We start from the raw sequence: 12,477 nt of genomic DNA, 5'->3' as shown, positions 1-12,477 counted from the left end.
GCAATTGTGGATGCTCCATTGTTGAATACAGTTAAGGGTGGGCTAGACAGATTTTTGATCTCTCAGGGAATTAATTGATATGGGGAGCAGGCGAGAAAATGGAGTTGAAGCCCAAGAGCAGCCCTGATCAATTTGAATGGTGGAGCAGGCTCGATGGGCCGTGTGGTCTACTCCTGCTCCTGTTTCTTGTGTTCCTGTATTCACCACTCATGTGGGCAGCAAGCTCCACATCATTTACACTGGCTGCGTAAAAAACTATTCACCCACATCCTTCAGAGTCTTTCCATTCCTTGTTCTTCCAAAATATATTATATCATATTAATCCACATGAAGTTGCATCAGTCTTTCTATTCCAATTACCTGCTCATGTCCTTTACATTCGCTGTTTGTTAAACCTATAGACATACTATTTTTACTGAAGTCCCTTTCAGTAATCAATTGATCACTTCTTCAACCAACTCTTATGTATATCAAATCCAACTTGCCTTTGACAAGTCTTTGATTAGCTCATTCATTTCTAAATGCTTATTAATTTTAATCACAAATTATGGATTCAAAGTGCTTGCCTACAACAGAGGGTAAACTAAATAGTTTGCTGCTATGCCCTTTATCCTTCTCTCTCCACTTCAACAAGGATGATACATAGGTTACTCTCCAGTCTCAGGAAACAATGCACTTATCTAAGTAGGATGAAAAAAATTTCAGTCAAAACCTTTGCTTTCTCTCACCTCTGACTAGAGTACCATTGGGGGCCAATGCATTAGCAACCTTGTTTTCTGTTATTATTGGAGAGTTAGGTTTTTTTTATAATTATCTCTAACAACTGTTCCTTATTCTCTTGCTGTATATCTGTTCTTATTTCCACTAGCATTTGTCAAAAACAATGCAAAGTATTTAGTAAAACTCTGTCACACCTTCATCCTCCACAATTAGACTCCATTCTTTAACTGCGTGGTCCTGCCCTCTATAATTTTAATTTTTAATATGCTTATAAAAGCCCTTAGTATTACATTATATGTTAGCCTCTTTCCATATTCCTTTTTAGCTCTTCTAGTTTTCCTTTATACTTTCCTACCACATTCTCTATATTCTTCACAAGTAGCTTTAGTACTATTAACTTTGTCACGTGGCTTCATTTAACTTTTAATTTAGTTTTCGTGGGGTCATTTTAACTTTTGGATTGATTGGGCATTATATATCCTGTCCAATTTACCTTTCCACTGAAGTCATTTAAGAAGCAATAGTATGCTGCCGTTGGGTTGGTGGGCATTGGGGAGGAAGAGGCAGCGTGTAATGGTCTTCCTCATAACCCTCAATAGGGGTGCAGTAGCACTGTTTTTAGAACACTACTAGATTATTGTAAAACCTCATCTGGTCCACCAATGTCCTTTCTGTAAGGAAATTTGCTATCCTTAACCAGTCTGGCCTAAATATAACTCCAGGCCCATAGCAATGTGGTTGACTTTTAACTGCTCTCTGATGTGACCTAGCAAGTTACATCATATTCAACAAGGTAGCTCACTACCACCTTCTCGAGAGCAATTAGGAATGGACAATAATGTTGACTTTGTCAGCAACTCCCATAAGCTGTGAGTAAATAAAAAAAAATTATTATCTTGTGATCTTGTGAAACAGCTTATCAACGCCAGGAACCCCAAGATGGCTAGAAAGTCAAATATCCCATTTGGAGCTAGTCCCAGAAAGCTCTTTTTCCTTCTAATCTTGCCTTGGTCCCATTCTTGACTCCCGAATCTCTGCCCATGAGCCCTGTACCCAGACCTCTTCCCCTTCGTATGACCTGCTAGAGCCCAGCACCAAGATTAGAGATGAATGCCTTGCTCAAAACTCATCCAACTCTGAGGCAACCTTGTTACACTGATAGGAGAGTTTTGTAGCCACTTATTCCCGCTGCCCTTGCTCTGACCCATGATGAGATCCTTGCATTTAAACGTGATCTGAAATGCACTCACCTCAGCCAGCAACTCCTAGGGAACTATATTAGAATGGATGTGAAATATTCTATCACTGTAATGCCATGTGACCTGTTGTCTTTGCAGCTGAAGGGCTGGCCCTTCCAATTACAGAGAGAACACTTGCTCCTCCCAGCAAGTGGAGCTATTTCTCCCAAAGATAACTCCAACACAAGACTCTAAGTTCAAGTTCAGAATGATGCCCTTTACCAAAGGCTTCCCCAGCATATCTAGATAACTATGCTCCTACTGTGACCAGCCATCGCTAATTCATTTACCTAACATCCATGCAGGACCACAGCAAGCAGTGCAAACTTCAAGTATGTGAATAACCAAAAAAAGCACAATGTGGTTCGTCACTACAGAAATTATTTCAGACTACAAATGTTATAACCAAACCTAGACCCAAGGACAGAAACCAAAAAATCTCCATGAAAAATTCTCATCAACCGTACAGTTCTTGCGCATGGAGCTCCTTTAGTTCTACGTTGCAGATCAAGGGACAGAAGTTCTGTGCCCTTGAAGATCCAGTCAACAGATTGAAGCAGCAAGGCAAAGCTTCCAATCTGCGTAAACCCCCAGGTCTTACACTATACAGCTGAATCACACAACTCTCTACTTGTTTCAGAAGCTACCAGGCAGTTTCCTGGCAAAGCAATGCTGAGAGCTCAACAGGCACATCTCCAACTTTCAATGGGCAAGCAAAAAAATACATATATGTTACAAAGGCCTTTATGTCCCCATGCTCAGCCTCACAACCTGAGACACTATTATGTTAAAAGCAAGGGTCTTCTGTGAGGACAGAATTGTTAATTTGTAGTTGATAATGAAAATAAAAGATAAGAACATCAGAACATCGGAGTAGAAGTAGACCATTCAACCCACTGAGCCTGCTCCACCATTCAATGCAATCATGGCTGATCATCCACTTCAATACCTTTCTCGCACACTATCTTCATATCCCTTTATGCCATTGGTATTTAGAATTATGTCAACCTCTGCTTTAAGCATATTCAATGACTGATCTTCCACCGCCCTATGGGCTGGAGGTTTCCAAAGATTCACAACCCTCTGATTAAAAAATATTCTTCTCATCTCGGTCCTAAGTGGCTTCCCCCTTATTTTGAAATTGTGTCTCCTGGTTCTAGACTCCCCAACCATAGGAAACATCTTACCTGCATCTACCCTGTCTATCCCTTTAAGTATTTCATAGGTTATAATGAGATCACCACTTATTCTTTGAAATTCTATAGAATACAGGCCCAGTTTCCCAATCTCTTTTCTTTGGACAGTCCTACTATCCCAGGAACAAGTCTGGTGAATCTTTGTTGCACTCCCTCTATGGTAATAATTTCCTTCCTAAGGTAAGGGGGACAAAAGCTGCACACAGTATTCCAGATGGGAATATTTAATAAGCATTACTTTTAAAAGAAGGATATTATGGAAGAGATTAGTAGGAGGTATGATTAGTCAGTTCGCAGATGACATGAAAATTGATGGTGTGGCAAATAGCGAGAAGGAAAGCTTTAGACTACAGGAAGATATAGATGGGCTGGTCAGATGGGCAGAACAGTGGCAAATGTTACTTAATCCTGAAAAGTGTGAGGTGATGCATTTTGGGAGGACTAACAGGCAAGGGAGTACACGATAAATGGTAGGACCCTAGGAAGTACAGGGGATCAGAGGAGCCTTGGTATGCACGTCCATTGATCCTTGAAGGCAGCAGGACAGGTAGATAAGGTGGTTAAGAAGAAATATGGGATATTTGCCTTTATTAGTCGAACCATTTAATACAAGACCAGGGATGTTATAATGGAGCATATATAAAGTGTTAAATAGGCCACATCTGGAGTGTTCTGGTTGCCACACTATAGGAAGGATGTGATTGCACTGGAGAGGGTGCAGAAGATATTCTCCAGGATGTTGCCCGGGCTGGAGCATTTCAACTATGAATAGAGACTTGATAGGCTGGGGTTGTTTTCCTTAGAGCAGAGAAAGCTGAGAGGGGACCTGATTGAGGTATATAAAATTATGAGGGGCATAGATAGGGTAGATAGGAAGAAACTTTTCCCTTTAGTGGAGGGGTCAATAACCAGGGGGCATAGATTTAAGGTAAGGAGACAGGAGGTTTAGAGGGGATTTGAGGAAAATTTTCATCCACAGGGTGGGGATTAACTGGAATTCACTGCCTGAAAGGGTGGTAGAGATAGGAACCCTGAAGACACTTAAGAATTATTTAGATGAACACTTGAAATGCCATAGCATACAAGGCTACAGGCCAAGTGCTGGAAAATGGGATTGGAGTAGATAGAGGCATGTTGACCGGCCCAGACACGATGGGCTGAAGGGCCTTTTTCCGTGCTGTAAAACTCTATGACTCTATGGATCCTGAAAAGCTTAAGAGCAAGAGAAGCAATATTATGATTGAGGAAGAGATCATTTTAGATAAATTAGGCTGAAGGAAGACAAAGGCTGGGATTTTCCCAGAACAATTAAGTCCCACCGTCGGGACAAAATGCAGGTCTTGAGCCCACGCAGGTGAGTAACGGCAATCCCAGTGGTGGTCAATTAACCTGGGAGCTCTTAATTAGCTGGTGCCAGGAAGATTGCCATCATGGTCACACTGCCCACAGACACAGGCTCAGGACCCACATTTGGTTCTGATGGCAGGACTTCTGATGGCTGGGAATATCCCAGACTCTGGCAGGGCCAAACAAGATCCATCCTTGAACTCTGAGGGAAATTAGAGAAGAAATTGCCAAGGCCTCTGAAATGGCATTTCCACTTTATTGAATGCAGATACATGCTAAGGGCCTGGAAAGAGGCCAATGTTGGATTCGCTTTTAAAAAGGGAGACAGAGTGTACTTTTAGGTCAGTTAGTTTAATATTTGAAGTAGGGTAACTATTAGAGCCTGTAAGTAGAGGATGAAAATGCCATATATCTGGATAAAGAGGAAATACTTCAATTAGCCAGTATAGCTATCAAGTGGGATGATTGTGCTCAACAAATTTCATGGGATTCCTTGAAGAGATAACAAGCATTGTAGAAAGGACAAACATGGTGCATGTAGTGCACATAGACCTTAGGAAAACCTTTGATGAAATACCATATAGGAGATTACTAGTGAAGATTAAGGAGTACTTTATGCAACCAGGCAGTGAATAGCTAACTATTTTAAAAATTGTTTATAAGATAGGAGCTAAGGCCAGTTTTTATTTGATAAAGCTAGAGATAGAAAGATAAAGAGACAGAAGAAATGTGGTTAAAAGGGTTCAGCCCTAGGCCCACTTCTATTCACTGTGCACATCAATGATCTGGAATAGAGTGGTCTTGAAAATTGTAGATGATATCAAAATAAGAAGTATAGTTAATTTAAAAAAAAATCAAAGGAAACTGCAAAGGGGTATTGATAAGATGGGGGAAATAGGATCAAATGTGACACAGGAAATTCAATGTCAGCAAAGTTGAGGTGATCTGTTTTTATAAAAGAAATAGTAATTATACTTTAATTGGAAACAGGCTTGGTGCTGTAGATGGGCAGAGGCATTTGGGAGAACAGGTTTACGGAAAATTGAAGATAACACCTCAGATTGTTGGCCATAAATAATCTAATTGAATTTAGACTTTATTACAAGAGCCATAGAATATAAAAACCAAGAGGTAATGGTCAGCGTATATAAAATCTCAACAAGGCCTCAAGTTACAATACTTGGACTAACACTGGGCATCATACCAAAGGAATGATACAGAGATTTTAGAGGACATGGATGCAAATAGGACGCTGGCTGGAATGACAAATTACAAGTATGTCGAAAGACTTGAATAATTTGGGCATGTGCATTGGTACCATGCAGATTTGAAATAATATGCTAGAAGAGTTTAAAATTTTGGAAGATTAGGACAGGGTAGAGTCAAAACAGGTTATTCCCTTGAGCTGAAGGGTCAAGAATGAAGAACCACATTGAATGCAAAAGTATTTAGTGAAGTGGGCTGGAGAAACTTCTTCATGTAGCATTGTGAGGTTGTGGGATCTTCATTGCTAAATTTAATGTTTGAAGTATAAACCAAGTCAGCATTCAGGATAGGATTGGTCACAGAAACACAGAATTCTTACGGTACAGAAGGAGGCCATTTGGCCCATCGTGTCTGCACTAGCTCATGAATGAGCATTATGACCTTGTGCCATTTTCCTGCCTTCTCCCCATAACCCTACACATCATTTCTATTCAAATAATCATCCAATGCCCTCTTGAATGCCTTAAGTGAACCTGCCTCCAACACACTTTCAGGCAGCGCATTCCAGACCTGAACCACTCATTGTGTGAAAAAGTTTTTTTCTCACATCACTTTTGCTTCTTTTGCATGTCACTTTAAATTTGTGACCTTTCATTCTCAATCCTTTTACGAGCGTGAACAGTTTCTCCCTATTTACTCTGTCTAGCCCCCTCATGATTTTGAACACCTCTGTCAAATCTCCTCTTAGCCTTCTCCTCTCCAAGGAGAACAGTCCCAACTTCTCCAATCTATCCTCATAACTGAAGTTTCTCATCCCTGGAACCATTCTTGTAAACCTCTTCTGCACTCTTTCCAATGCGTTCACATCCTTCCTAAAGTGTGGCACAAAGAGCTGTACACAATACTCCAGCTGAGGCCTAACTAGTGTCCTATACAAGTTCAGCAAAACTTCCTTGGCCTTGTACTCTATGCTATTATTAATAAAGCCCCGGATACTGTATGCTTTAATAACTGCTCTCTCTAACTGTCCTGCCTCCTTTAATGACTTATGCACCTGATCACCCAGGTCCCTCTACCCATTCACACCCTTTATTGTTGTACCCCTTATTTTATATTGTCCCTCCATGTTCTTTCTACCAAGATTGATCACCTCAAATTTCTCTATATTGAACTTCATCTGCCAACTATCTGCCCACTTCACCAACTTGTCTATATCCTTTTCAAGTTTTACACTGTTTACAATGTAGTTTACAATGCTTCTAAGTTTTGTATCATCTGTAAACTTTGAAATTGTCCCCTGGACACCAAGATCTAGATCATTAATATATAACAGGAAAAGCAAAGGCTCCAATACAGACCCCTGGGGAACACCATCACAAACCTTCCTTCAACCAGAAAAATATCCATTAACCATTACTCGCTGCTTCCCATTACTCAGCCAATTTTGTATCCATGTCGCTACTGTCCCTTTTTGTCCATGGTGGATAAAAGAAAAGGGAATTAAGGGATATGGATAGATGTGATTAAGACTATTTTTTACCATGGAGGGCAAATGCCAGCATAAACTGGTTGAACCAAATGGCCTGTACATATGATATCAGTCCTATCTGTTTTTATAGCATTTGAGTTTTGAGGAATCATGGTTTTTAGTTTGGCATTCATTCCTAACTCATAGCTTAGAAAACAAGGCCCATTCACTCAGCCAAATGCAGTCTCCCCTTCATAGGCACCCAAACAAAGGTCAACAACAATCCCCATAAGCAACCCTTAAGAACAATTCAACCTTAAGAAATTCTTGTACCAGAAATATTAATTCCCATCAACTTCTTCCTCATTATGGAAACTGGGGAATTTTCAGATGCATTTTTCACAAGTGAATTCTGAACCTTCAATAAAAGGGGCATCACTGGGCCGGGTGGACTCTTCAGACAAGACTATGTCTTTCCAATAATTGCCAAACAAATTGCACTTCATGCACCTATTCCACTACCTCCAAATTAAACTTTTCTGCATGTTAAAAGGAAACTCCCTTGTGGCTCAGCCTCCCTAGAACTAGGACTTCACTTCTTGACAGATCCCCCAGAAACACAGTACAGTAAATGTTTGTTATCTGGCATGCTCAAGGAACATATGGTGCCGGATAAAGAAAAATGCTGGTTAGCGGGGAGTTTACATTACTCCAGGCACAAGACAAGGTGTCTTTGTTCAGGCACAATAACCAAAACTGACCCAATTATTTGATAATTTCAATGGAAAGCCTAAGAACAACTTCTTTACAATCTGTTGTTGTTATTATTAGTTTTATTTAAGGAATGTATGACTTGAACACTGTAAGTGACCGACTTTAAAAAAAATTGAGCTGGCAGAAATTCCAGTTCCTAGAGAATTCCAGTTGGTAGAGTGCTGGATAACACAAAGTTTAATGTATATCATATTTGCCCACCAGAGAATAAGAGAGAATATTTAAAAATCTAACATCTGCACATACGTCCTTTGTACAAAATTTACTTCTTATTGGAAAAACTCAGCAGGTCTGACAGCATTTGCGGAGAGGGATACAGTTGATGTTTTGAGTCCGTATGACCCTTCATCAGAACTAAGAAATATAGAAACAATATGTTCCAGTGAAGCTCAATGCAAACTGGAGGAACAGCTCCTCATCTTCCAACTAGGCACTTTACAGTCTTCCGGACTTAATATTGAGTTCAACAATTTCAGATCATGAACTCTCTCCTCCATCCCCACCCCCTTTCCGATCCCCCTTTTTCCAATATTTTATAATTTTTTTTACAAATATATTTTTCTTTTCCCACCTATTTTTAAATTTATTTCAATCTATTGTTTCATCTCCACCTTTTAGCCCATTTCGATCCCTTCCCCCCACCCTACCCCCACTAGGGCTATCTGCCACTAGCTTGTCCTGCTTGCTACCCTTAATTTTCCCATGAGCACATTCCTTAGATAATATCACCACTATCAACACCCCTTTGTCCTTTTGTCTATGACATCTTTGGCAGTCTCTTCTTGGCCTCCACCTATCACTGGCCCTCTAGACAGCTCTACCTGTCCCACCCCCCTCTACCAGCTTATATTTCACCCCATTTCTATATTTCTTAGTTCTGATGAAGGGTTATACAGACTTGAAACATCAGCTGTATTCCTCTCTGCAGATGCTGTCAGACCTGCTGAGTTTTTCCAGGTATTTTTGTTTTTGTTCCGGATTTCCAGCATCCGCAGTATTTTGCTTCTTACTTCTTATTGGGATGTTTTTGGTCACATTTTTGTGCCACCCTTTTCCATTGTAAATTCCACATTTATAATGAAAACTGCTATCCTGAAAATACACCGCACATCGCTCATTATCCGGAAGATAAATCTATCGTATCTAAAATGTTAATCTATCTGGGCAGATCAAATTCTCAGTAATGGGCTCATTTATTAAACAGGTATGTAGGTAGATAGAGAAATAAATAAATTGACAGAATGTTATTCACATTTGAATATTATAAAGGAACATTGAGGCACTTACCTACAAATTTTAAATGCCTCCTATACTGTTATTATTGTCAAATTGTTATTAAATGAATGTAAGGTCAAAAGAAGTCACGTAAATACAAAGGCAAGTGTCGCCACGTGACTTCATGACATATTTATAAGTGGTTTTACAAATTGGTTATGTCTTAAAATAAAGTTAGATAAAATTAAGAGAATATATTATCAAAAGGATTAAATCAATATTTTAGCATGTAATTTTGTGCCTGGAAATTTTATATATTTCAAAATATATAAAGAGATTTTTTTCAAATACAAAAAGAAGTTACCATGGAAACCTTTACTTCATTGCTGAAGAATGTATCTTCCAGCTCCTGTATCTTTTTGTGCACTGAGAGTATCATTTTGTGTCAAGGAAGAAAAGCATCCCTGATTGGTTAAGTGTTGCGATGATTTTATAAAGAAAAATAGATTAGAATTATATAATCTAGACAGAATAACTATAGAAAGAAAGAGGAAAAATAGCAGGAGCACCATGTCACAATACCTACACATGAACCTGTGACCTCATGTTGAGGTGACCGTGACAAGTAATGGTAGCCAAGATTATATTCTTAGACCATTAACTTTGAGGTAATGTAAATTATGTATTCTTTCCCTACAGGTCCCAAATTTGCTCTCTGAAAGTTAATATTTCAGCTTTGCAGTTGGCCTTCAATTTTTGCAGTGCATCACCTGGGGCAATTCGTAGCTACTTATGGTGTGATTGCAGTTGGTATGGCTGGTATTACAAAGATTGTGGGTGAGTGGCAGGAAGTATTGGAGAGGGAGAGGCGCATGCAGCAGTTGTCAGTTAGGCTCAAGATTTATTGCTATGAAAGATGGATAAGGAAATAAAAAGGAGCTAAAAGTCAGTCACAGGCAGACTAAAGAGAGAAGACAATGAAAACTGGAAATCTCTGACTAGATTTGATGATAAACCAAACATTAATTGCCTGGACTCTAGACCTCCAAGTGCAACCAAATGAGTTCAGCAAACTCAGCACAAAACGGAGGTTGGACCTGAAACCTTCCCTGTCTGTAAGGCTCAGCTTCTCACTAAGTAAACCTGCTGTACCATTGTAATCTTGTTAAAATTGTCATTTCTTTTTCATCTCCCTTCATTCATGGGTGTCACCGCTAGCTACTTAAGGGCCAAACCAACAGGAAATATAACTGAGGGGATGGTGCCACAAAGCCCCCAAACCGATCCTCATGGGATTTTCAATCAGGGTTGCTGGGTGATGATTAGAAAAAGGAACCTTGGCTTCTCTTCCTCTTCCCATCAGACCTATACTAGGTAAGTTCAAGTCACTTAATGTTCCTCCACTGCTGCTCTAATTGACACTGACTGACACAGTACAGACCAAAGATTGAACTGAGGCTTTCGGCCTCAATGATTTAGTAGCACATGGCGCTTTGACCAAGGAAGATATGATAAATGTGCCCTCAATAATTAGTGACAATGACCCAGTTTATTTGAGTCAGTATTTCAGATATCTCCAATAGTTTTAATGATGTTTCCTCAATTTAAAAAAGGGAGGAAAGAAGTTCATAATTTTTTTTACCGTCTTATGTGAATCCTGCTATATAAAAGTGCAAGCTTGCCTGAAACGAACATGACTGTGATCTTGAGTCCGTTTATTTTTGATAGTAAGTGATTCTTTAATCTGGCAAAACGAAAGCGCTCTTTGGGAACACTGACACTTGGAAACGCGTAGAATGTCAACAAAAGCATAAATACATTGGAGCGATTCAAGCTCTGGCACCTTCTAAGACTGGCTTTTCCCCTCGTTGGTTAGGAACGCCACAGATGCAGAGTTAGGGTGGTGAACGGATCAACGATACAGGTGTGCTCCTCAAAACGCGAAGCTACTGTAAGGTATTGAACAACAAGCCAAATGTTTTAATTTTTAATTGAAACGTCATATCTTGTTACTGTCTATTATGAAAATATAATATGTTAAAAGCAGCATATCTAACAGGTGCAACTTGTATCTGAATGAATATTCTAATCTCCAAGCTTCACTGGCCAAACAACAATGAAACACCAAGTGACCTGAGTCTTGGTTTACTTAACAGTCTTAATTGAATGATGCATCAGACTACTCTGGTTATAATGGACAGAATTTTCCCGTTGGCGTGAAGGGGTGGGACCCGCACGCCCGCGTGTAAAATGATGCGTGGTGATGTCAGGCAAGGGTCCCAATGTCACCGCACGCCATTGCGATGCTTAGGAAGGCCAGCGCGCTATAAGTTCGGAGGCACGCCCGCCATATATTAACAGGCCAGTTAAGGCCCTTGAGGCAACAATTGATCTCGATTTTTCGCAGCCCATGCGATCTTCAGGACGTCGCATGGTCGCAACGGGCAGGCGGGTAGGAGACATTTGTATAAACCTCATCCACAGGTGGGATAAGAGGGGTGAGTGGGGTCGCAAATGTGATGTTTGAGATGTTTAAATGTGTAAGTAACTTATACTTGCCTGTGTGAGCAGGAAGATTTCAAAACTCATACCAGCTGCTCGGACAAGAGTAAAAGCCTTGGTCAGGGCTCTACAGTAATGATCATTTCTGGGGCCTGCAGCTTTCAGGAAGCCTTCCCTTAGCCTGGGAGTGGGAGTTGTGCTCTCCCCTGGAGGCTCTTCCTCTGAGGAAGAGAGGGCCAGAAGGGGGAGGAGGCCAGGAGTCTACATTCAGCCTCCAGAGGAGCCACCTTTGGAAGGAAAGGGGCAGGCACAAGGGGCGCAGGGCCAACAGGAAGTCCAAGGCGGAAGCTGCAGAAGATGCCACTATGCTGCCAGGGGATGCAGGTGGCGAAGCAGCTACCTCAATATGACTGAGGTGCAGTGCCAAAGGAGGCTCCATCTCTCAAGGGAGACATCAACTATATCTGTCAGATGATAGGCCCTCCGCAAACTGTATGGGTGGGCACTCCACACCAGTGGCTGTAAAGGTCACAGCTGCCCTCAGCTTTTATGCCTCCGGCTGCTTTCTGGGGTCGGTGTGTGATCTCTGCGGAGTCTCCCAATCAGCTGTCCATACTTGTGTCAAGCAGATGACAGATACTCTATTCAGGTGTACATTGACTTTCATCCACTATTGCTGGGACAATGCCAGTCAGACAGAGTGAGCCAGAGCCTTGCAGTGATTGCTGGTTTCCCCCTTGTCCAGGGTGCTATAGACTGTACATATGTGGCCATCAAGGCGACAGCAGGTGAGCCCAGTGCCTTCATCGAC

The sequence above is a fragment of the Carcharodon carcharias genome, chromosome 25 (genome assembly GCF_017639515.1).
Source record: "Carcharodon carcharias isolate sCarCar2 chromosome 25, sCarCar2.pri, whole genome shotgun sequence".
In the NCBI taxonomy this organism is placed as follows: Eukaryota; Metazoa; Chordata; class Chondrichthyes; order Lamniformes; family Lamnidae; genus Carcharodon; species Carcharodon carcharias.
Note: the sequence above shows the minus strand (reverse complement) of the source record.